Source organism: Ambystoma mexicanum, chromosome 11, assembly GCF_040938575.1.
Source record: "Ambystoma mexicanum isolate Mex_15411 chromosome 11, UKY_AmexF1_1, whole genome shotgun sequence".
Lineage (NCBI taxonomy): Eukaryota > Metazoa > Chordata > Amphibia > Caudata > Ambystomatidae > Ambystoma > Ambystoma mexicanum.
The window spans coordinates 101,730,419-101,755,604 of NC_090934.1; positions in this window are offsets into that span (position 1 = coordinate 101,730,419).

A 25,186-nucleotide genomic window follows, 5' to 3' on the forward strand; every position below is an offset into this window, starting at 1 on the left:
AGGTCTTAAGTTGCAAAGAAGTCATGCCATAGGCCTTCCCCGCAAGGGATAACTTTCCGAACGTGCTCTATACCATTGATCTCGTATTGATGTCTAAGGATATTATGGCATATTGATGCGTTCTTTTTGCTTCCATGCAACAGCTGGCAATTTACGTCGCCTGCAATAATATATGCTTCGTTCGGTCGTTCTAGGAGCCAATCTGCTATGATTCCCTCAAAGTATTAATTATTGCAGTCAAACCTATTTGTCCTGGGGGATTATATACATTAAGGAGGAGGAAATGTTCCATATTATTACCCTTCGGTAGGGTCATGGTGGCCGCTAAGATGTTGAGATTCTCTTCTTCAGCTTGAGTTCGTACATTGGGAAATTCTTTTTAACCCCTATGAGTAACCCCCACAGAGGGTTTAACTCTATTAGGTCGTACTGCCTTCTCTGAATTGTCCGGAAGCCATCCAGGGAGTAATGATCCATCATCCAGGGCTCTTGGAGGAGGAATCCATCCGATGCCAAGATGAAGACTTGTTGCTTGGAGTTAGACGTAAAGGAACCGAACCCTCTGGCATTCCACGAGAAGACCTGGATGCCTTTAGTTCTATCTTGTTTATGCCATCAACTTAGATTTTTGGCATTTGGTGCCGTATTTTATCTGGATTGCCCTGATTTATAGTTGCAATTATGTGTTTTTGTCAAGGCATCCAGACTTTGCCATGCATAATTCATCTGAGTGGTTACTTGCTCTGCCTTCTTCGGTCATTTTGATTTTTTTGTCCGACTCGAATATTCTTTCAGTGGTAAAGCCCATTTCCTGTGGAGCACTCCTATGGGCCATAATCAGTTCATCAATAATGGGAGAAATCAGCTGGACTACTGCCCGGTTTTCCCCCCCGCGCTGATGTGGGCAGCTCTTCTAATGCAAAGTCTTTGGTGGTAATAACTCGCAACTGTGAAGGATGGGTGACTGATGTTTTAGGGCCAGGGTTTCGAACACTATGGGCCTCATTCCGAGTAGGGCGGTAAGGGATAGCGGGCACCGGTAAGGAGACCGGTGCCGGTAATCCATTACCGCCCTACTACGAGGTCCCTTAGCGGGTCCCTCCCTTAACGCCGGACGGGACCCGTTAAGGGCCTTCAGAGCCAATAACGGCACCGCAATTTGCGGTACCGTTATTAGCGCCTTCCCCATTCCCATTCAGCCCTATGGGGGCTCAAATGGGAATGGGGAATGGCTTTTTCAATGGGGATTTACCGGTCCCGCAAAGGTCGGACTACACTAGTAAGTCCTCATTGAACCATACCGGTGACGGTACCATTATTGGAGGCAGTCATGACTACCTCCAATCTCAGAATGAGTCCCGATTTGTTGATGGTTTGACTGCTAACTGCCCGGACTTGTTTCTGTCTGTGCTTGTCTTGTTTAGTGTTTTTTTGTGTCTTGGTTATTTATGATGAAGGTAATACAAGCTGCTATAATCAGAATGAGTTGCAGGTCACGAAGGGAACTTCTCTGGAGGCCTACATAGAGGACATTACGATCCTCATTTTTAGGGAGACCCAGAGCTGGCACCCTAAGTCTACACGTAAGCAGCCCTCTGGGTGCAAAATCTGGGCTGCGCAAAATGAACCACAAAGAGATTTATATAAGAAATAAAGATTTATGTAATAGACCCAAAACAACAACAGGATAGATAGGGTGAATGGCTGTTTAGTGTGACCAGTAGATTAATGGGTTCAATGTTATGAAATCCCCACAAAAATGTCGCCATGCAAGAATGGCGCCGTCTTTTTGCGGTGATATTACACCATGGAGCCTGCGAGGACACCCCCAAGCAACTCCCATATTTTTTTAAAGCGAGCGGGGGACCCCAAAAATTATCCCCATCAATAATGTTGCCTGTGATGTTTCCCGGCGACTATATGTATGGCGACATTATTTATGGGGATAATATTACCTGAGACTGATTCATGTAGGTTGAACGAAAATTACAATGTATTTATCAAAGCTGGTAAGATAGCTCTGCGAGTTAAGCTCTTCCCTTTGAGTTCTGTGGGCAACCGGTAGCCACACGATTGAATCATGACAGGTGTCATTCAATCCTTCATCCCTTCGAGGTAGACATGTTGAACACCATTAAAATGGATAACGATCAACCCGATTATTACAGTCCTTAGAAGTGGGGGTAATTTGGCATGAGGCGCTATATGAAAACATGGTTTTGTTATTAAAAGCAATATTAGTCATTTAAAGTAATTACAACGTGTAGCAGTAAGTGTCAGCGGCTGGCAAAGGCTCCATACACATGGGGGCAGAGTGGGAACTTGCCACGGTTCTCCTTGAACAACGGAGGCAAGGGTGCCATTATGCCCCTGTGTAAATTTTGCAACCAGAAAACAAGCAGAAAATGTATCTGGATGAAGTGCCAGGCTTTTCTTAGTGACCAGGCACAGCAGGTCTTCTGACTCCTCTCTTGCTGGGCCGAGTTTGGTGAAGTGTTAGCATGTATCTTGCAAGATTAGTGGTCACATTAGCCTTGTTTGGGAGGTTGGGGGCGGGGGGAGGTGGTGGACAACCCAAAGATATTTGCAGGCGTGAGAGAAGTGAGGCTTCTAAAAGTAGAATGCTGCAAAGACAGCTCAGCAGGTTAGGCAACTGTTGCTGACATGTGAGATGTTTAGACCTGCCTGTAAACACCTTCCTGTTTTAGGGCCGCGGTTGGGGGGCGGTATCAAGATGCCTCCCGGTGAAAGTGTGCACTACAAGTGCATATAACATAACATAACATAACATAAATGCAATTTCTGCTGCTAAAAGTGCTGTAAAATGTGTTGTTTGGGCCTTGGTGCGGGAATACAGCTCCCACGCTTCTCTAGTGGGAATTACTGTTCCCGCAGCGAAAACTTGGCACCCATGAGTGCTGGAATAAAATCTGGAGGTTTGATAAAATAACTTTATACATGATGCTTGGGTAATTACATGTGCTTTGGCGTGATATGTTCAGGATATGTCTGCCTCTTTTTTATACTGCTGTAAACCCTTGACTGAAATACCAGCCTACGAATCGTAGTTTAACATTTTTCCCCAACAGTTTGTAAGCTGGACCACAGACATTTCTCTGGAAATTAGTGAATACGACGAAAGGGGAACCTCCGGGAGGGTTTTTCCAGTCTGATGTGCAGGAGGTGGGGAACCGCCTTCCAGGAAGTCGGCGCGAGAGCGGGAACTCAGCGGAAGATGCAAGTACTTTTGCCATCAAAGGCTGACACTTGCGACACCCCCGGCCGCTGTGACAAGCTTGGAAATGCCCTCTGTCTGCTAAAATAAGAAAGGGGCAGAAAGCTAGCCACGAAGCTCCAAGCCATAAACTACTCACAGCTGAAGCTTAGGTGAACATTCATGTTTTTAAATAGGTAGACCCAATTGAGATCATTTTAAATGTGTCTGTGGACATTGACATTTCAATGTTTGCGGCCCTTTCCATACCAATTTGATTGTTTTTCCAAAAAGATATAGAAAAGCAGAGCTTTAAGTGGCGGAGTCCTGGCAGAATCAGAAACATGGGTCTGAGGCGGGGCCCCCTAATTCCCATGGCATTTCCGGCCGCTAGAGGACAAGGCTTTCTTTCTTAAGCCTGAAGCTCTCACTCATGTGCTAGAGCTTCAGGCTTTAGAAATAAAATGCCTTTTCTCCATAATTGTGGCTGTGACGAATCTACTTCCAGGGAACCAGTGGCCCTGGGGCGAATATCGGCTTCTAAACCATCAAGCAGCCCCACACCTCTAATAAACCAAAAGGTATTCAAACAGATTGGAATACCAAGCAAATGATAAACCTCCCTGTCCAATTTTGGTAACAAGGATGGAATGGCAGGCTTATCTTCTCTGAACGTCGTGGATCGTTGGTTAGTTGCAACAAAGCGAAAATACAATTATTACCCAATGATAAAAGGGGTGGCGTCAAGGTTGTATAAAAATATCTACTTTATTAATACCACAACCGAGAGTTCTAACAGCACTATGGAATACAACCCACCCTTTAAAGGAATGCAGAAGCCAGACAGTTTGAAGAAGGAAAAGGGATGCACTCTGGATACTGACAGGAGGGTAGTCGGTATGTTTAATAAACACAACAGTTTGTTAAGGTTTCTTCACTTCAGAGCAGCAGGTCTCAAAATGTCTCTAGGGGCCTTCGAGAAAGGACCAAGGAGACAGAACCACAATGTACCTTTGGCTGTAGGTGTTCTTGGTGCTCGACAGGCTTGAGTCGGCTTCAGGCTGTTTTTTAGGCTTTTGTGCCAGAGTTCAAGATGGGAGTCAGCTGTGGATATCAGGCGGCAAGACGGTTTGGTGAGCGAAGCTTGATGAACGGATGCAAGCTGGGTTACAAGGTGGCTCAGGGTCAAGAATCGCCCCCTCATAGAGATCGGTGGTTCTGAAGCACTGGTTGAGATGTCTCAGGTTTCTTTCAGCGGCTGTGGCTTGACAACAGTCAGCGTTACAGTCGGTTGCAGAACGAGAAACTCGACTGGCTCAAAAATGTCCTTTAAGGCGGACGGTGGTCTAAGCACTTCTCTCAGCTTCTTCACTGGGCTTGTGTCGTCCTTTAAGGAAGACACCCCAAAGCTGAGGAGTGTGTTGCAGGCAGCTGCCTTGTCCTTGCTTGTAGGTTCAGAGACCTTCTGGCATTCCCTAACCAGGAAGCTTGTTGCAGAGCCTAGCAGGACACGCTGTGTGCTGGCTGGGTACCGGTTCTTGAGCAGCTGGAGGGTCCTCTCAGTTCTTCATCTCCCTCTGTTCCCTGGGAGAAGTTAAGAGGAGGGTTCTTGCTTTCTCCGGATATTCTGGCCTTCCTTCACTGGTGGAATATGTAAGGCAGACTGTATCTTCAGCCAAGATCCAAGGTTGAGTTCTTCTTTCTTACTTCTTGTGAAGTCTTCAGATGATCTGCCAAAAGATCCTCTTTTAAAGCCAAGTGATTGGTGTAGGCTAAGCCTCCCTTAGTGAACCATCCGTGGGGTCCCTGCCAACAATCTTCTGTATGCGTGAGGTCACACCCACAGTGCTTTGCAACTGGAGAAGGTAAAGGGCTGAAAATAGAAACAAGGGGTGTCCCAGAAGCAATATGACAGAAACCTCCTTTCAAAAGAAAGAGCTGGGGGCTCGCTCCCTTGTGATACTAAGTCCCACCCATCTGCCTCTCTGCTGCGGGCCATCTGTGGCTTATCGTGACCTTTCTGAATAGGATACTCTGTTCTTCTCTTCATTAATTGTATCCATTGTGGGTCATATTCCAGCCGATACGACCTTGGCTTCTTGGCACAATTTGCCTTCGTCTGGGTTTCTCTCTGTTCTTAATCCTCGATTTTCCTGCTGCAAAGCTCTCCTCTTGAGACCTTTAGTAACATTTGGTCGGTTCTGCACTTGGGCATAGTGGAAGTATACTTATATAACATGCTCCTTTTGAGGTAGATATGTATAGGTGGCACTTGCCACAATCTATCTTACTACTAAGCTTAGCAAGCCTCATGAATTCATGCTTCTTGCAGTTCCTTGCATATGTACATGTTTAAACTGGCTGAACATCTTATGGCATCAGTTTCTGACACTTGACATCAATGATTTCACTTTAGACTCAGGATGTCTATCTGCTTTGCTTAGGCCAATCAGCCTCTGGAAAAGCCTCCGCCTAGGTTCAGTGCTGGTACTTGACCAATGATGTCCACCGATTTGTTGATAGCCCGACTTGGATTGGCCAACTTTGGATTTGCTATTTCATCTACTATATCTGACGGGGCAGATCTGCTATTACCAGTAGTTCAATATGAGACCTCTTTGTCAATGCATTACATGCTTTGGCTCCCCTTGAAGCCAAGCTTATCGAATCTCACTCTCTGTATTCACAACCCGGGCTGATTCCAAAGAGGCTGCTTGTTAAAACAAAACACTGTGCCATCTGTAAAGACAACTAAGAGCTACTTCATGCCAGTGTGAAAATGATGCAGGTAATTCCATCTCCTGCCAACCAAGCCCCCCTCTTTCATCCAACTACATGCCAAAAGCATAATGTACACATGTGCACTGTGGAATCGGTATCCTTTCATGGGCCTGCTCTCCAGTGACACACAGAAGGTTCAGTGGGCACAGGTGCCCCCTTGACAGCTGCAATGACAGCAAAGTCACTTCAGCGCAGGGACTACATTTAAGATATGCACCTCTGTTACCAAACCACAAAACTATGAGAGTCACTATCCTGGTGGCATTTGTAAACTTTAAATATAAACCATACCTGAGTTTAAGGTATGGTGGCTAGTATCTCTTATAATTATTAAAGCCACATCAAATGTATATCATACATGTGTCAGCACTGTGAGACCAGCCCAGCTACGGTAGGATTATGTGTCCTGGCCATGTCAAGTAACAGAGCAAGAGACCAAACGATGGGCCTCTCCTCTGTTGCTTTGCGAGGCCTAGTAACTCCTCTCTTCAGCAGGACAGCCTCCTAGTAGGAGCTTTCATGGGAAACAGGAATCAAAGGGTACACCTCTCCCAAAAGGACTAGCCTGACACCAGGGGTGCCGCATACCAAAAGGGCCGTTGATGCTATGGACAAGGGAAGGATGGAGTTAGTGTAGAAAGAGGTAGCTGAGCATGGCTGGAGGAAGATTCCACCATCTTGTTTCTCTCTAACTCTAGCGTTTCTTCCTGTCTCCTCCACCTTCTTAAGCACAAAGCACTTTGGGTAGGATGTCAGAAGGCAAAGGCGACTTTTCTGAAGAACAGGGATTGAACCCCAAAAAGCAGGATTGCTTTAGTCCAATCACCTGTGGACCTTTGCTTTAAAAGAAGGGGTCTCTCACTGTTTCTCAGATTCATTGTTGAACGAACACCTGTGGAATAATTCATTGGGAGAGTTGACTTTCAAAATCCCTCCTCTAGTGAGGTAAAGACTGGGGTCTGGGGTGTCCAAGGCTGAGGGGAGCTGTGCTCCCTACCCTTCCCCAGGGTACATTGGGCTTGACCGTCTGCTGAGGCAAAACTGTGCGTATGCCAGCCACACTGCTGCTCAGGACCTCACCGTGTTGAAGGACCACTGAAGCTGTGTGCCAGCCTCCCTTGTGTTTTAGAGCCTGAGAACAAAGACCACACTTGTCCCTGAGAGCCTGGAGTGGGATTCAAGACAGACAGGATCTGTGTGGTTTCACCGTTGAACCACTGCTAGCCATGATTCGAGCCTGTTCGATCTCATCAAACCAACAGTGCCCTCTAGAGCTGAATTTGGCACGTGACCGATCTCTGAGCCCACGTCTTACACACACAAACCAGATCGCTACTGCACTGCGCCAGCTGAGCATGTCATTGCCTCGGATCGAACTTGAAGCCAATTCTTGCACCCGCCATGTTCGGACTGCTTTTCGAAATGTCAGCAGTATGGCTTTTCGAACTGCCAGCATCTTTGTGGCCAATCTTCACAGACATTGAATTGACTCTGGTGGACTCATTAAACAGTGTCCATTGCACGCTGCACGGAGCCCCCCGAACTGCGCATCCAGTCACCAGCATCTTTACCATTGAACCGACCCTGGGGGTCCTCATGATCCACACCTCATTGAGCGCCACATTGAACAGCCTGACTCGAACTGCGTGTCCAGTCATCAGCATCTTCAGAGTCAAACCACAAAAAACTTCGGCTCAACCACAATTCGACATGTGCCCTCCGTGTCGAACAACGGAATCACCACATTCAAGCCTGATTCAAACCCCACAAACAGCACCAAGAAGCCTGGTTTGCAGTTATTAAGCTGCCAAGAAGAGCGAAAGGCATCATTGCCTAATAACTGCCCCTTTGGTCCATTTATAGGCCCAAGAGACTGGTTAGGTCACCTTTAATCCCTTTCTTGCACCAGAGCATATCCTTAACAAACTATGTGGGTGTTTTGTTGCCTTTCACCCCCTGTTTCACTATCCAGAGTGCTGCATCTTTCTCTCTTTGTATATTCTGATTTCTTTGCACAGGGGTGGGCTTTGTGTAGTTTTTTTCTATTCAGGTGTTATTGCAGATGCTGTGTTTAATTAAAGTATATGTATTTTAATAGAACTGTGATTGGGCGTTCAGTTTATTTTGGACTGTTATACTCTGCTGTTGCGACTGGATCACATTCCCCCACCCCCACCCCCTCTGGAGAGTATGGACTTCCTTCAGCCCACGTTACCACAAAAAGCAAAGAAGTTATATCTCTGAACTGTGCCTGTTGCCCCTCTATGATTGGGATCACTCTTGCTTTGTAGAGGTCTGAGGAGGTGAGTAGGTGGTGCTTTGTAGAATTGTGGGTAGGCGGTTTAGCCACTAGCCACCCTTATACTCCTTCAGGGCCAGAAACCACTTTGTCACAGCCAGGAGGCCTGATGGCGATATACAAGATGTCTGGTTATCTGTAAGAAGGAAAAGGGCGGCTGTTACCACTCACATTTTTAGCATTAAAAATATTTTAAGAGTATTTCTTTACACCTAGGGAAGTGCAAATTCCTGCAGGTGGCTGTGTCTTTCTGGTGCCAAACCATCTCTTAACCTCTCCAATGACTTGGCCACTTTCTCTCCTGACAAGGGAGGCAGTATTTGTGCAGATCCGACCCAGTTTTCTCCAGCACTAGACTCAGGTGTAACCCTTTATTTTTTGCTGGACGGTGCCAGATTTCCGCCATTCCATCCTCTGTCTGATACACAATGCTTTATGCTCGTGGCTAGGAGCAAAGCCAAAGGCCCTACGGAGGGCATTGATCGCCTCACCTACTCAATGCTCAGTGGAGTAACTTTGCTGAAAATGTTGGGGGGCACATGACATCTAAACGAAAGGGGCTCCTGCCAAATGAGTGGAACAAAATGGTGTGCCGCAAAAGTAGGAGGGGGGGGGAAACACCCTTGTACCCACCACCATAAATGTACACCCATGTCAATGCTGCCCGGGGAATAGCCCAGGAGAATCTGGGAAGGATTATTAACAAATCCTTTAAAATGGGGCAAGTTCCAAACAAAGTGAAGGAGGCCATTGTCGTTCCGTTGGTTCAGAAATCCAGCCTGGACTGTGAGGACCCTGACAGCGAGCGGTGAGCCTGTACTCTAATCGCTGCCTGCCTGGCCAGGGGTCTCGAGTCGAGTCTGCCGCTAAGGTTCAGAGCTGTAAGTAGGGGTAAGACGACATGCCCTTTTCCACCTGCCTGCTGTATGTGCCAAGCCTACCCCAAGGGCTTGGGATGCTACTGTGCCCCGCCCCACACCAGGCTGTGTGCAATCTCACCACAGCACACGCTTCAGCGTCCACTTGCTCAATGCTTTTTCCCCACGTGCTGGGCAGTGAGGTAATCTCGGCAGCCACTGATCGGAAGCTCGGGCACCTCAACTCCTATCTCACAGGCATCTCGCCGTGATAAGGTGGTGTGGGGTCCACGGAGGGCACTGTGGCGCCCAGCGGGCACGGGGATGGTGCAGATACGTGCAGAGGGGATTTTGCAACCATTGGCAGGGAAGAGGGATAACCCTGCAAGTCACCGCCACCCCCGCCACTTCCTCGTGTCGTTAGTAAAGCAGAACTTGTTAGTGGGCTTGTAAACTGCGGCATCACCGGCCAGATTGCGCAGTGCTGCGCGCTGCTCGTCCTTCAACGGTCTAGGCGCTGCGCCTGCGCAGTGCTGCGCGCTGCTTGTCCTTCACAGGTTTCGGTGCTGCGCATGTGCAGTGCTGGGCTCCCCATAAAGCAGAGTGATGGTTAGTCCTGGACTCTTGGCTCCAGGGCTTTTCATCTCAGAAGATGCTGCACAGTGCCTCCCCACCCACCTCATGCTGACTCTGCTGCAAAGTGCAAGTTTGCATAGCGCAGTCTTCGTCCTCTGACTCTTCACAATGCTGTTTTCTCTCGCTGCACAGTGCCGACCCTTTCACAATTGTAATGTTGCGGAGTGCACCAGCATTGCTCAGAGCTGCTTTTTCCACACTGCACAGTGTTGCACAGTGCTTGTCTATCAACATCCAGGTCCTGATGCTGTGCTCGGGATAAAACGAATGTACAAAGGCAACGTTCTCCCCTCCAGCTTTCAGCAACACCATTCTGAGTTGGGTGCAAAGATTGGATGGGGACGTTGTGCTTTCCATGTGTAATAGTGGATCCAATCTCTCTATGGGCCAGCCTGTGCAGTAGTTACACTGTGAGCATTTCTAAACCACAAGCCACTTTTCTTATTCACGAAAGTCTCCCTGACCCGTCAGTAAATAAGAAAAGTGGTGCTGCACACTAAGAAATGCCTTAATTATAAAGGAAAAAGTGTGCAATAGATGTTGGGACACCTCTGATGTGCCGTATTTTAAATTATTTTATTTACATGCAAAACATTGGCTTCTGCAACGAGAATCCCCTTGGCTAGGGCTGTTCTCAAGCTGTAAATCGTGCACATGCAAAAGCGGAAGCTTTGGTGCCAGGCAGCCAAATTCTCACTTTCACAGAATAGGGTGCTTTTAAGAAAAGTGTTCTTCCTTCACGGAAGAACACTTTTCTATTTTTGCGGGCACCTCTGAGCTAGTGATACAAATAGTGAAGAAAGCCCACATTCTCCCCTCCAGGTTCCAGCACCACCATTCTGAGGTGGGTTAAAAGCTTGGAGGGGATATAACATGCTTACCAGCAGCAAAAGCTGCTAAAATCATTATTTGTGGGAGAAACATGTGCACCAACAGCACTGTGAGCATTTCGTAAAACTTCTGTAACTTCTTTAATTTACAAAAGTGTCTTTAAACTTTAAGCAAATTAGAAAAGTGGCGCTATAGTCTGGGAAATGCTTTGTTTTTTTAATAAAGGGAAGACGTGCTGTAGAGGTGAATGGCACCTAAAGGGTGCCGTATTTTGATTTCTGTTTTTTGACATGCGAAAGCAGGGCTCGACCAGGAGAATCCCCTAGCAGTCTGCGCCTTGAATTCCTGATGTTTGCTAGGGCTGTTATCAGGCCATAATTCAGGCACATGCAAAAGCCGAGCCTTTTATTCTTTATTAGAATATGGTGCGTTTAGGAAAAGTGTTCCTCCTTCATGCAAAAACACTTTTCTATTATTCCATGCACCTCTGAATCGGGCCCAGAGTCTCACTCCTTCGCAGTGTAGCCTGATCACAGAACATTGGGATGCACCATACTTATCCTCTCACACTGCATGGTAGTGCATAGTGCCTATCGTCCTGTGCTGCTTAGTGCTGCACAATGCTGCTCAGCCACATTGCACAATGCTGCTCAGCACTCGTGTTGCAACATTTTCTAGGATGCACAATGCTGCTCAGAATCATTGCAGAGTGCTTACCTCTCACCCCTACATTGTGGGAACACCGAAAACATCTGCATTGTGCTTGCTGTCCCACATTCACAAAATGTGTTCTCGGCACCCCCCCCCTCATAGCTCTCAGTATAAAGCACCTGACCTGTCTCGTAATCCTCCTGTTGTGCTTTCTGTCCTTCGGGACATTGAGCCTGGAGAGGCCTACTAGGCTGGTCCCTTCCTTTCCTAAAGTTTTCGACCCCACAAAGCTGGGCTTTGTGGGACTAAGGATGCTGTTTGTGGTTTGCCCCTCAGTCCCTGCTGGGTTTGGACTTTGGGAGGGGAGGGCAGCCCCAGGCCTGGTGAGTATGAGGCAACCCTGCTGGGTTGAGCTCCAGGCGTCTATCAAACCGCGAAACGCTGGGCGCGTTGCTTCTTAATCAGTACTCTCTTGTAATCCACCAAGAATTCAGGCGTTTTATATTCAGCTTTCACACTACCGCAGCCATCAGCTGAACAGCCCACAATGCTACATTGCCAAAAGTGGAGTTTCCGAACTGGTGTCACTCCACACAATGATCTGGTCCAATCCAGGTTACTAGCTGGCCCTCATTGCCACGTAGCACTGGCATTTCTTATATGTTATGTTATGTTACTTTGCATTTATATAGCACCTTATGTACCATTGGTATGGTCTCCAGGCGCTGGTAGGTTTAACGCCATCGGGAACCAAAGTTCAAGTCAGTAGAGAGAGTAGAGAGAGTCAAAGGTGCTTGTGCGCACCGGATATGTGTGCAGCTGGTGTGGCATTTGTGTGATAGCTGCTTCTTAGCGGTAGGTGTCGTGGTTGGGAGGTCAGGAGTATGTGTTTGTTCTGGCAGGTATTTATCTGGCTGTGTTAGGCCTGAGGAGAACGCCTAGGCTGGTGGGGTGTAACCAGCAGTGTGTAGTTAGGGTGATGGGGAGTATGAGGCAGATGATGGTATGAGAACAGCTACACCGAATGGTGTCATAGTATCGCTGTGTTCTAGTTGAGTGGTGGTGTAAAGAGGAGAGTAAGCGTGTAGATGTGATATGGTGGTTTACCTTAGGTGTTTGAGATCGGGCTCACTCCGATAGTTCCATGTACTCCAGTCCGTTCCATGTACTCCACTCCGTTCCATGCACTCCAGTCCGTTCCATGCACTCTAGTCCGTTCCATGCACTCCAGTCCTGCTAAAAAGAGTCAGCTACACACAGGTTTTGAAGTATCGCTACAAATTCAGCCACAGCCCCGAGGAAGAGCCCATGCTCGAAACACGTATTTGCTGAACACATATGTTTTTTGGAAAATTGCCTGAGCACACATGAGTATAGGATAAACTCATGTGACCCCAGATTTGATAGTGGAATTGCTTAACTTATGCAATACGTGTATTTATGATTACATTGTTAGTATTCCTTTGTTTTTGGAGATGTGTGCAATTAAACAATGGGCCTCATTACAAGTGTGCTGGTCCGGAAACAAGGGTGCCGGTAAGCTTACTAGCACCCTTGTTTCTCGACCGCCTCACTACGAGTCTGCCTGCCAGGGCCGGTGCGCCCAGCAGGTCTGACCCAGCCGGGCGCAACGGCTTGAGCAGGCAGACTCATCACGGAAACACCAGCACTGTTATTAACGGTGCTGGTGCCCCCGTAAACCCATTCCTATGGGACTCCACGGGAATGGGGAGTAACATTTCCGACACCTAGGTTCCCGGTCCGCCTGGTCTTGTAATGTCCTGGTGGCACCGGGAAGCTAGGTGTCAGATGTCACGAGGCCAGCAGCAAACCACCGGTAGCACCGGCAGGTTTCTGCCGACCTTTGTAATGAGGCCCCATTTGTATGATTTGTTTCTAATCTCTTGAGTTATGTTTTACGTTACAATCTAAACCTATGCTTGAAAAGAACCACATGCTATTATTCCTAGCCAATCAATAACCTATTGAGAACCGCTCGAACAACATATCTGATTATTCCCTTTTTTCTGATTCATCGAGTGAGGCGCCTAGTGAGAGGTCGTGCTTGTTTCATATGAGCTCCAGGGTTGCCCAGGCTTATGGATGGCTGCAGTTTCCTCTACCTGTGCCACCATGTTGCAGGGCACTGGGAGTGACTGGCGGAAGTCAATGGAGCACTGCATAGGGATGTGTGGATCGTCTATGCCCCTCCGTGGAGCCTTGAGGTCACAGTGAGTAGAAGAGCATTGGCCTGCCCTCATGGTGTCATTCTCCAGATCTCATGTTTTTGGCCTCTATTCTCTCTGTGTGGTCTGGTGGTTCCCCGCTCTCACATTCTCAAGCACCAAGGCTGTTTGCAACTTCTGCTGGACTTCCCAGTCTACCCCGTGTTGCGGCAATGGCAGCATGAGAATGGCATGGGGGTGAGCAACATTTTGGGGATTCCTCCCACAGCAGAGTGGACAGGTTGCCGGTGCTGCCGGGTTAACTCTGTCTCTGACTGCCCACATATTGATGGAAGGAGAGCTGCAGGGGGATGTGTGGACTGCAAGCACCCCTACAAGGAACCTCATGGTCACAGTGAGTAGGGGAGGATAGGACGACTGGCACTGTGCTCCTTTCTATGTCTCGTACACGTTGCATCGATTCTGTGTTTGAGGTTTGACGGTTCCCCATTCTCAGATTCCCAGACGTGGCCTCTTGCAGAGTCTGCTGAACTTCCCTGTGGCTGCATGTGGGTACAGGTTTTGGTGCTGCCCCCTGTTGCATCAGTGGAAGGCAGCCAATAAGGTGAGCACTATTTTGGCTGCTAAGCAGAGTGGGAAGGGGGTCTGGCAGTATGGTGGGAAAACCCTTTCTCTTTGTGCTCCTCACCTGAAAAGTAAAACAAATAATTTGGGCGGTGCTGCTTCAATGTAAAGGTTTGGCAGGAGGACTGACCTGAACCCTTCACCCCCTCCTGCCTTCACTCCCTTATTGTTGTACCTGTAGCATTTTCCAGGCCGTCACAGCTTACTCTGGATAGCAGGAGGACGCTGGTGGACATTCTCGCCAGGGCTCCATGCCTGGGGAAGGAGCTTCTTTGCAACTGAGATAGTTTCTTTGTTTATGCCTGTCTTTGAAAATGAACTCTTTTTCACTGGTTACTATGGTAACCTTGGTAACTATGTGTTAACTTGGTACTATGGTTCACTGGTTACTATGGTAACTAGCAGCTGAAAGTAATTGGTGAAACGACCTGCCTGCAGGCAGCTCTGCAGTTTGAATCACATTCAGGTGTGGGGTGTCCAACACTGTTTTTTGTTACCTTTGCCTGCTTGCAGAAATCTGTTGGCCCTCCAACAGGTTGTGTTGAGCTCATGCTTGAAATATTTATGAAGGAATAAGGCACTGTGATGGAAATAGGTCTAGTTTCTGTGAAAAACGTTTGTTTGATTACATTGGAATTGGAGGCAAATGTCAATGTATGTCACTATCCGGTTGCTGGGTTGTTAGAATCTGCATAGCACATGGTAAAAACATTAGACACTGATTCACATGGCTTGGAGTTCAATAGCCACACAGGGCCGAATCTTGTACGTGGGCCTCCTACTTATCCTTGGACTTTGAGCCCCATGGTTGGGAGTTCAATAGCCACACATGGCTGAACATTATCAGAAGACATTCTCCTTATCCTTGGACTTGGAGACTCACGGTTGGGAGTTCAATAGCCACACGTGGCTGAATCGTGTGAGAGGGCATCTAATTTATCCTTGGACTTTGAGCCCCATGGTTGGGAGTTCAATGGCCACACAGGGCTGAATCTTGTACGTGGGTCTCCTACTTATCATTGGCCCTTGAGCCCTATTGTTGGGAGTTCAATAGCCATACATGGCTGAATCTTGTGAGAGGGCCTCCTACTTATCCTTGGACTTTGAGCCCCAAAGTCGGGAGTTCAATAGGCACACAGGTCTAAATCATGTGCGTGGGCCTCCCACTTCTCATTGGACTTTGAGCCCCACTGTTGGGAGTACAATAGCCACACAGGTCTGAATCTTGTGAGAGGGCATCCTTCTTTTCGTTGGCCTTTGAGCCCAATGGTTCGGAGTTCAATTGCCACACAGGGCTAAATCTTGTGTGAGTGGGCCTCCTACCTATCCATAGACTTTGAGCCCCATGGTTGGGAGTTCAATAGCCACACAGGTCTGAATCTTGTGAGAGGGCATCCTTCTTTTCGTTGGCCTTTGAGCCCAATGGTTCGGAGTTCAATTGCCACACAGGGCTAAATCTTGTGTGAGTGGGCCTCCTACTTATACTTAGACTTTGAGCCCCATGGTTGGGAGTGCAATTGCCACACATGGCTGAATCTTGTCAAAAAGGCATCCTACTCATCTTCGGACTTTGTGCCCCACAGTTGGGCGTTCAATAGCCACACATGTCTCAATCGTGTGAGAGGGCCTCCTTCTTCTCCTTGGACTTTGAGCCCCACTGTTGGGAGTACAATAGCCACGCAGGTCTGAATCTTGTGAGATGGCATCCTACTTCTCCTTGGACTTTGAGCCCCACTGTTGGGAGTACAATCACATGGCTGAATCTTGTATGTGGGCCTCCTATTTATCATTGGCCCTTGAGCCCTATTGTTGGGAGTTCAATAGCCACACATGGCTGAATCTTGTGAGAGGGCATCCTACTTATCCTTGTACTTGAGCCCCATGGTTGGGAGTCCAGTAGCCACACAGTGCTGAATCATGCGCGTGGGCCTTCTACTTATCCTTGGACTTTGAGCACCATGGTTGGGAGTTCAATTGCCACACATGGCTGAATGTTGTGTGTGGGTGTCCTACTTATCCTTGGACTTTGAGCCCCATGGTTAGCAGTTCAATAGCCATACAGGGACTCATCTTGTGTGAGGGCATCAGTCTTTTTGTTGTACTTTGAGCCCAATGGTTGGGAGTTCAATAGCCACATAGGGTTAATTCTTGTGTGAGTGGGCTTCCTACTTATACTTAGACTTTGAACCTCATGGTTGGGAGTTCAATTGCCACACAGGGCTGAATCTTGTGTGTTTGCCTTGTACTTATCCTTGGACTTTGAGCTCCATGGTTGGGAGATCAATAGCCACACATGGCTGAATCTTGTCAAAAGGCATCCTACTTATCTTTGGACTTTGCGCCCCACAGTTGGGCGTTCAATAGCCACACATGTCTGAATCGTGTGTGAGGGCATCCTACTTATCCTTGGACTTTGAGCCCCATCCATGGTTCGAAGTTCAATAGCCACACAGGGCTGAAACTTGAATGTGGGCCTCCTACTTATGCTTGGACTTTGAGCCCCACGGTTGGGAGTTCAGTAGCCACACAGGGCAGAATCTTGTGAGTGGACTCTTACTTATCCTTGGACTTTGAGCCCCATGGATGAGAGTCCAATGACCACACATGGCTGAATCTTGTGCGTCGGCTTCCTACTTATCCCTGGACTTTGAGCCCCACGACTGGGAGATCAATTGCGACACAGGGCAGAATCTTATGCATGGCTCTCCTACTTATCCTTTGACTTTGAGCCCCATGGTTGGAAGTTTAATAGCCACACATGGCTGAATTTTGTGAGAGGGCATCCTACTTATCTTTTGACTTTGAGCCCCACGGTTGGGAGTTCAATTGTCACACAGGGTTGAATCCTGTGCATGGGTCTCCGACTTATCCTTGGACTTTAAGCCCAGTGGTTGGGAGTTCATTAGCCACACATGGCTGAATCCTGTCAGAAGGCATTCCTACTTATCCTTGGACTTTGAGCCCAATGGTTGGGAGTTCAATCGCCATACAGAGCTGGATTTTGTGAGAGGGCATCCTTCTTATACTTGGACTATGAGACCCAGGGTTTGGAGTTCAATAGCCACACATAGCCGAATCTTGTGCGTGTCATCCTACTCATCTTTGTACTTTGAGCCCCATGGTTGGGAGCACAATTGCCACACATGGCTGAATCATATGAGAGGGCTTCTTACTTATCCCTGGACTTTCAGCCCACGATTGGGAGTTCAGTTGCCACATAGGGCTGAATCTTGGGCGTTTGCCTCCTACTTATCTTTTGACTTTGAGCCCCATGGTTGGGAGTTCAATAGCCACACATGGCTAAACATTATCAGAAGACGTTCTCCTTATCCTTGGACTTTGAGCTCCACGGTTGGGAGTTCAATTGCCACACATGGCTGAATCTTGTGCATGGGCCTCCTACTTATACGTGTGATTTGAGCTCCATGGTTGGGAGTTCATTAGCCACACAGGGCGGAATCTTGTGAGTGGACCTCTCACTTATCCTTGGACTTTGAGCCCCATGGATGGGAGTTCAATGGCCACACATGGATGAATCTTGTGCGTGGGCCCCCTACTTATCCTTGGACTTTAAGCCTCACGGTTGGGATATTATTTGTGACACAGGAAAGAATCTTGTGCATGGGTCTCCTACTTATCCTTTGACCTTGAGCCCCATGGTTGGAAGTTTAATAGCCACACATGGCTGAATCTTGTGAGAGGGCATCCTACTTATCCTTTGACTTTGAGTCCCACGGTTGAGAGTTCAATTGTCACACAGGGCTGAATCCTATGCATGGGTCTCCTACTTATCCTTGGTCTTTGAGCCCCATGGTTGGGAGTTCAATAGCCACACATGGCGGAATCTTGCAAGAAGGCCTCCCACTTATCCTCGGACTTATGAGCCCCATAGTTGGGAGTACAATAGCCACACATGGCTGAATCTTGTGAGAGGGCATCCTATGTATCCTTGGACTTGAGCCCCATGGTTGGGATTTCAATAGCCACACAGTGCTGAACCTTGTGTGTGGGCCTTCTACTTATCCTTGGAAATTGAGCACCATGGTTGGGAGTTCGATTGCCACACATGGCTGAATCTTGTGTGAGGGCATCCTACTTATCCTTGGACTTTGATCCCCATGTTTAGCAGTTCAATAGCCATACAGGGCCACATCTTGTGAGAGGGCATCCTTCTTTTCGTTGGCCTTTGAGCCCAATTGTTTAGAGTTCAATAGCCACATAGGGTTCAATCTTGTGTGATTGGGCCTCCTACTTATACTTAGACTTTGAGCCCCATGGTTGGGAGTGCAATTGCCTCACAGGGCTGAATCTTTTGCGTTTGTCCCATACTTATCCTTGGACTTTGAGCCCCACGGTTGGGAGATCAATAGCCACACATGGCTGAATATTGTCAAAAGGCATCCTACTTATCTTTGGACTTTACACCCCACAATTGGGCGTTCAATTGCCACACATGTCTGAATCATGTGAGAGGACATCCTACTTATTCTTGGGCTTTGAACCCAATCCATGTTTGGAAGTTCAATAGCCACACAGGGCTGAAACTTTAATGTGGGCCTCCTACTTATCCATGGACTTTGAGCCCCACGGTTGGGAGTTCAATTGCCACACATGGCTGAATCTTGTGCATAGGCCTCCTACTTATACTTGGACTTTGAGCTCCATGGTTGGGAGTTCATTAGCCACACAGGTCGGAATTTTGTGAGTGGGTCTGTTACTTATCCTTGGACTTTGAGCCCCAGGGATGGGAGTTCAATGGCCACACATGGCTGAATCCTGTGCATGGGTCTCCTACTTATCCTTGGTCTTTGAGCCCCATGGTTGGGAGTTCAATAGCCACACAGTGCTGAATCTTGTGTGTGGGCTTCCTACTTATCCTTGGATATTGAGCACCATGGTTGGAAGTTCGATTGCCACACATGGCTGAATCTTGTGTGAGGGCGTCCTACTTATCCTTGGACTTTGAGCCCCATGGTTAGTAGTTCAATAGCCATACAGGGCCACATCTTGTGAGAGGGCATCCTTCTTTTCATTGGCCTTCGCGCCCAATTGTTTGGAATTCAATAGCCACATAGGGCTAAAGCTTGTGTGAATGGGCCTCCTACTTATACTTAGACTTTGAGCCCCATGGTTGGGAGTGCAATTGCCACACAGGGCTGAATCTTGTGCGTTTGCCTCATACTTATCCTTGGACTTTGAGCCCCACGGTTGGGAAATCAATAGCCACACATGGCTGAATCTTGTCAAAAGGCATCCTACTTATCTTTGTACTTTGCACCCCACGGTTGGGTGTTCAATTGCCACAAATGTCTGAATCATGTGAGAGGGCATCCTACTTATCCTTGGACTCTGAACCCCACGGTTGGGAGTTCAATTGCCACACATGGCTGAATCTTGTGCATGGGCCTCCTACTTATACCTGGACTTTGAGCTCCATGGTTGGGAGTTCATTAGCCACACAGGGCGGAATTTTGTGAGTGGGCCTCTTACTTATCCTTGGACTTTGAGCCCCAGGGATGGGGGTTCAATGGCCACACATGGCTGAATCTTGTGTGTGGGCCCCCTAACTATCCTTGGACTTTGAGCCCCACGGTTGGGAGATTAATTGCGACACAGGGCAGAATCTTGTGCATGGGCCTCCTACTTATCCATAGACTTTGAGTCCCATGGTTGGGAGTTCAATAGTCACACATTGCTGAATCTTGTGCATGGGCATCCGATTTATCTTTAGACTTTGAGCCCCATTGATGGGGATTCAATAGCCACACAGGGCTGAATCTTGTGAGAGGGCATCCTGCTTATCCTTGGACTTGAGCCCCATGGTTGGGAGTTCAATAGCCACACAGTGCGGAATCGTGTGTGGGCCTCCTACTTATCCTTGGAAATTGAGCACCATGGTTGTGAGTTCGATTGCCACACATGGCTGAATCTTGTACATGGGCATCATACTTATCTTTGAACTTTGATCCGCAGGGTTCGGCGTCCAATAGCCACACATAGCTGAATCTTGTGAGTGGGCATCCTACTTATCTTTGGACTTTGAGCCCCACGATTGGGAGTTCAATAGCGACACATGGCTGAATCGTGTGCGTGGTCATCCTACTTATCTTTGGACTTTGAGCCCCATTGTTGGGAGCACAATTGCCACACATGGCTGAATCTTGTGCATGAGCATCCTACTTATCCTTTTACTTTGAGCTCCATGGTTTGGAGTTCAGTAAGCATACATGGCTGAATCTTGTGCGTGGGCATCTTCCTTATCTTTGGACTTTGAGCCCCATGGTTGGGAGTTCAACAGCCAGACATGACTGAATCTTGTGCGTGTTCATCCTACTTATCTTTGGACTTTGAGCCCCACGGTTGGGAGTTCAACAGCCAGACATGACTGAATCTTGTGCGTGTTCATCCTACTTATCTTTGGACTTTGAGCCCCACGGTTGGGAGTTCAACAGCCAGACATGACTGAATTTTGTGAGTGGGTATCTTACTTATCTTTGGACTTTGTCCCATGGTTGGGAGCACAATTGCCATACGTGGCTGAATATTGTGCATGGGCATCCTACTTATCCTACTTCTTTCTAAAAAGAATAAAACACACAGCAGAAATGTGTGGATGTACAGCAATTCATACCTGACTATCAAATGAGGAATACAGGGATGTCATTGCTAGAAGGCCAAAGTCCTCCTGAAAGTTGAGAGGGACTTTGGGGCTCCAGCTTCTCTCTGGCAGTATTTCCACTGCAAGGCAGAACACACAGAGCTAACTGGTCCCTGAGAATTCTGACTGGTGGCAAGGCACCAGGGACGTTGTTGGCTCCTGCATCTCTCTCCTCAGTCATCACAGGGTTTGCAGACTGTTTGGGCAATATGGTCAGGAGTGTGGCTCTGGGTCTTTTAAACCCCCACCATGGTGTGGGTGCTTTTTCTTGGAACATGCTTAAGTGAAGTATCAGGGCAATGATTCTGGTTTGGGTGAGCCTGATAGCCCTTCGGGTAATCCCTGGGCCCTTGAGGCCTGGTGTGTGTGGTTTGAGACATGCACAGAGACGTGCACAGACTGATGTAGGTGCTGGATTCCTGCCTTCTGGGTTTTTGTCTGTCACGACTTTTGGCAACTCTGTTATGTTTGGCAGTTACTGACTATGCCTTGTTTCTTTGTTGGCTGGGGCGACCATACCAGAGGGGATATCGAGTCCCGTGGCATTATTGTGAGTTGCAGCGAGTTAGTTGCCATCCATTTGAGTGCTCCTTGGGTTCTGCCTCCTGCCCTTCTCCAGTGGCTGACCACAGTCTTGGGAGGGAATATTGAATTCTCACTCTCTGGTTTGGTAGTGACAGGATTTAATAATACAAGTTAACTCCTGTCTAGATAGGATCAGACTCCTGGCCTAAACCCGGCCGGCAGGCGGATTGTTCCTGCCTGGTATGGTACTGGGTGGTGTCCCTTTTTCAGGGAAGACCCTTGATCCTGGTCCTTCGGATGGAATGAGGACCACACCACATTTCCCTCTATGGTGAGAAAGAGGGGTGACAGTGGACCGTCTCTGGGGTTCTATCTTGTGGCCTATTCCTTGCAATGTTGTAGTGCATCATATTTGGAACATCCAAACATAGTTGAGTGGGTTTTCCACTTCAGCCTTCTGACTGTTCTGCTAGTTGTGCTCATGAAGCCAATCTGATGCTTGGGAAGGAATGCTTGCCTCACCCTTTCTGGTGGTTTTACCAGCGTTGCATGGTGGATTTGTAGTGCTGGTTCTGAATTAGCCCATGGTTCCCTTTTCTCGCAACCTCAGATACCTTTAGCACTAAGGTAGCAAGTAGGATCTGCTGGGACATTATACTAGAGCTTAGGGATGCACACCTGTATCTAAGCACCTTGGCACCTGGCACTCTCTGCTTTTTGTATCTGATTCTTCAGCCCACCTGAGAGGTGGCTCTGAGGGCTGCAGACAGGATGGCATGATTGCTTGTTGATCGTTTTGAGGTATGCCAGCCTCTTGGTAGGATATCTTCGGTGTGCCCCGCTCGGTTAGAAGGATACTCAGAGCTCCCTTGTTGGGGGTCATAGTCTTCAGAGCCTCTGCATTATTGCCACATTAGTGTGATGGATGCTTGCCCTCACCCAGGGACCCAGGCTGGCTTTGTTGAAGCCCTTCGGTTTCCCACATTTCGAACGATTGGGCAGTTTCCAGACTTCTGATGGGAAGTAGTTGGTGGGGCGTTCATGGATTGGATATTTGCTGGGTGGCTCTTCCTGCTCTCCTAGTTCTGGGAATAGAATTGCAGTTGTTATCCTTTTCCGCTGCGGCAAAGGCTGGGCCCTGGGCTTGCTCGGTTCCTCCTCCAGGATCCTCATGCTGGGAGTTGGCCTCTAGTTGCTTTCTATCCCTGTATGTTGGTTGGGTCGTTTGTTATTTTCGGTCCGTCCCTGGGGTTGGATGGTTTGGAGCTGGGGCCTAGGGCCTGCCTGAAGTAACCCTATTGACCGTTCTGGTGTTATGTCTGTCTTTAGCACCTGGCTTTTTCCCCCTTAGATGTTGACCTCTGTTAGGGGTGACCTTCACTCACTCGCCACCTTTTTCTTTTCTTTGAAGGTGTTGCAGATGACTCTCGAGGGTACAGAGGAGAGGCCATTCCTTTTGGGTCAAATTGAGTGCTGGTCCTATCTATAGATCTTGCATAGGCTACATAGAGTAAGTACTGGGACGAGGAAGAGAGGGCATTGAGGTAACACTCTGATTACTGACCGGTAATCTTCATTACGTCTATTCCTCCTTCTCTTCCTCATCACAGTACTGACAACCCACGTCTTTCTCCCCAGTGGTAAAATCATCCTGTTTCTTTTGGGTACAGTCAGGAGGATTGTGGGACTGGTCAGATGCTTTATATCCTGGGCTATGAGGGAGAGGGTGTTGTGGCCTCTAAGGACGACAGGACGCCAAAGTAGTTGCAACTGCTTTTATTCAACAACAGAACGCGGGATTGAAATAGTCCAAGAGTGGGACGGGGCAGGTACTCACAGTCTTGGCTGGGCTCTCCAGTCAACCGCACTGGAAGCGGGGTGTGCAAATGTACTGCACGCTGTGCACTTCCAGGGGCCCCAGGAGGCCTCCTATGGCATTGGACTTATGCCCTGGAAGTGAGCTGGTATTGACTTGGGCCTTCAGTCACTTTGACTCCTCATATGGAGCAGCGCTGTCCAGACCTACTTGTCTGGCGCTCCACCAGCTTCACACTGGCGCCAAAAGTCCCCACTCGCGGAGCGCGGGTCCGCAAGATCACGTTGGGCCGAGATCTCGCGAGACCACGCTCCCGCGATCACGTGATGTCCCCACACACCTCCTTTACTGGGAAAAAGGACAGAGGATCATCCCATGACGAAGTCTGCAAACCTGCTGGGTTTTCTTAACTCCCTTTGCGGTCTGCCTTGGTCTAGGCGTGGAGCAGGGTTGCAGGGGTACTCCTGGGGAGGTGCGGGTGATTCGGGTCCTCCTTGTTTTGCTTTCCGCTGCAGCTCTCTGAGTGGAGCGGGGGAGTTGCTGCTTGAGAACTCACTGCTGTAGGGTGACTCCAGGACATCCCCTTCTGGCTGGCAGGGGCTTCCAGGTGGCTCTGGAGGGTCTTGGTCTTCTCCGGTTTCCCAAGGTAGCTGTACGCAAGGTTCTTTGCAGCGGTACATGGCCACCCTTTCTAGGTTCCATTTTCTTCCGTCGCTGGTGCAGATGTGGTTTGGCCCTTTGGCAGCGACTTCTATGGGACTGCTGTACCTGGAGCCTGTCACCGTGTCCTTGTGGGGAAGCCGTATCTTGACCAGGTCGCCTTTGTTGACTGATGTGCGGCAGGCAGTCCGCCGCATGTCTCCTTGCGTCTTCATGGCTTCCTTGCTCCGCTGCATGCGAAAGACTACGTCTTCCATGTCCACTTCTTCATCAGCTCTCACTTGCTGGAGCCACGGTGGTACCAGTGTGGATGCTGCCCTTCTTCCCCTCAGCAGCTGGAAAGGTGACACGCCGGTGACAGCGTTGGGAGTGATGCGGTGGGCTGCGACGGCCTCTTTGACCGTCTTGTATGGGTCTAGACCCGAGGCATTCGCAAGTTGCAGCGCCCCTTTGATGAAGCGGTTCGCCCGCTCGACCAGGCTGTTGGCCTGAGGATCGTAGAGACTTGCTCTTCGCTGTTGGATGTTGTTGAGTTTGAGAAATTTTTCCATTTCACGAGAGGTAAGCTGGACCCCATTGTCCATCACGATTTCTTCTGGTAGGCCCTTGCGCTGGAATATGGCGGTGACTGCTTCAATGACAGTTTTGGTGGTGATGTCCAAAGTGAAATCGACTTCGACCCACTTTGAGAAATAGTCAACCGTGACTATCCCGTATTTATGTTCTGGGGGCATGCTGTCCAGTGGTCTGATGAAGTTCAATCCCAGTTTTCGCCACACACCTTCGGGGACCTCGGTGGGCAGCATGGAGGCTTGCCTTACGGACAGGCGCTTGTCGCTGTTGGTGCACTCGTGGCACCTCTCAACCATTTGTCGTATGTCCTGATCCATGCCTGGCCACCAGTAGGCATCGCGTATTCTGCGCCTGGTCATGTTGCACTCCAAATGGCCTGAGTGCGCTCTGCACAGTATCACTTTGTGAATCCCGCTGGGCAGGATCACTCGGTCGCCTCTCAAGATGAGACCGTTCATGGCAGTGATTTCTTCGTTCACCTTCCAGTAGGGGCGTAGGCCTTCGGGAATCACCCTTTCGTCAGGCCACCTTCCGCACACCCAGGCGGATACGCACTTTAGGCCATCGTCCTGATCGCTCTCCTCCTGGCAGTGGCGCTCACTCATTTCCATATACTCGCCGTTCCTTAAGTCGCTTATTGAGGCTACAACACATTCGTCTTCTAGGAATGTGGTCCATGGGGCGTCTTGGTTCAGGAGCCTGGACATGCAATCCGCTTGAGCGTTTTTCCAGCACGCAATGTGGGCTATTTCGTACGTGTATTCTTGGAGTTTTGTGGTGATCCTGGCCAGTCTCGGGGTGGCCGTCTTGGTGCCACCTGGGCTAAACATGTGGATGAGGGGCTTGTGGTCGGTGACCAGCCTAAACTTCATGCC